This window comes from Eimeria mitis, genomic scaffold (genome assembly GCF_000499745.2).
Source record: "Eimeria mitis Houghton genomic scaffold, Emh_scaff1620, whole genome shotgun sequence".
In the NCBI taxonomy this organism is placed as follows: Eukaryota; Apicomplexa; class Conoidasida; order Eucoccidiorida; family Eimeriidae; genus Eimeria; species Eimeria mitis.
In genome coordinates, this window is record NW_013569935.1 from 3,224 (window position 1) to 4,719 (window position 1,496).

The window sequence follows — 1,496 nt, forward strand, 5'->3', positions numbered from 1 at the left end:
AGGTGGTTCTGTTTGTATTCAACTCCCTGTGCTTCGTATTTCACGACAGATGCAGTGTCATCGTCTCAGTTTCGTGGTTTAGGGTTTAGGGTTTAGGGTTTAGGGTTTAGTCGTTTTTGCTTTCTATTGGGGAGCTGTTTATATTTCATGAATCCCACACCCTCACGAAACCCTAAACCCTAAATTCAGGAGTAGGTTTAGTGTTTAGTGTTTAGGGTTTAGAGGGTTTAGGGTTTAGGGTTTAGGGTTTAGGGTTTAGGGTTTAGTGGATTGCGTGGTTTTACAGATTTGGAACCCAGTGCACTTCGGCGACTATCTTGACTTGTCCAGCTACATCGAGGGCACCAACGCTGCTGCAGCCCCTGCTGCTGCAGCTGCTGCAGCTGCTGCAGCCCCTGCTGCTGCTGCTGCTGCTGCTGCTGCAGCGTCTGCAAGCGCAGCTACGCCTGTAGAGCTTGGGCCTGCGCCTCCATGCGTCCACCCGTGTGACGAGAGGCAAGTGTTGGGGTGTACGTACACCTCAGAGAGCAGGGGAGGAGGTTTGCCTTCCACCGCAGTGGAGGCATCAAAGAGTGAAAAGGAATCAACAAAAGAAGAAAAAGAAACAGAAGAAGAAAAACAAGTAGATACAACTGAACGCAGCGACAGCGACAGAGCACAGCAATCGGATGCGGTTTCTGTTTGTATTTCAAGTGGTTCTGAAATGGGGGCCCAAGCAGCGAATTCAACTCCTAGCTCTCCACGAGGTGTACGTACACCTCAAGGGGGCCGTGCATCGGGCTATGGATATAAACTAGCGGCTCTGGTAGAACATGAAGGCCCCGCAACAGAGCAGGGGCATTACGTGTGCTACGTGAAACACATAGACTCTGAGAGTTGGTTTAGAGCTGATGATAAGGTAGTTGAAGCCGTCGATCTGCAGCGTGTTCTCGCTGCTTCTCCCTATATCCTTTTCTACCAGCGTCTTGGGGGCGCAGAAACAACAGAAGAAACAAACAATATAGAAACGGAAAACGAAGAAAACAAAAAAACGAATCATGATGCGACGGAAATAAACAAAGAAGCATGCAGTAGTGAAGCAAATACAGAAGACACAGAAACAAAAAAAGAAAAAAATAAAGATTCAGATACAGAAACAAATCATAATTATAATGTTCAATCCCCTCCATTTATAAGGGGTTGCGCTAATCTTAATCAACAACTCGCTGTCGCTAGGTGCCTCAGCAGGGGCCAGTGGCCTCAGTGGCAGCAGCTCATCCGCCAGAAGTTTAATTCTGATAATGCAGCCAGTCGTAATCACACAGGTCAGCGCACTCCCAGCGCTGCGGTGTACAGACAGACAGCACAGGTTCGCTTACTTAAAAAGTTTTTTGTTCGTTCAGGAGCCCATACGTATACAGCTGCATGCTTGCACATGGATGCATGAATATATATATATATATATAGGTAGATATAATTTGTTTTGTGCTTGTTTGCTGCAGGTGTCAGGCCCGAGG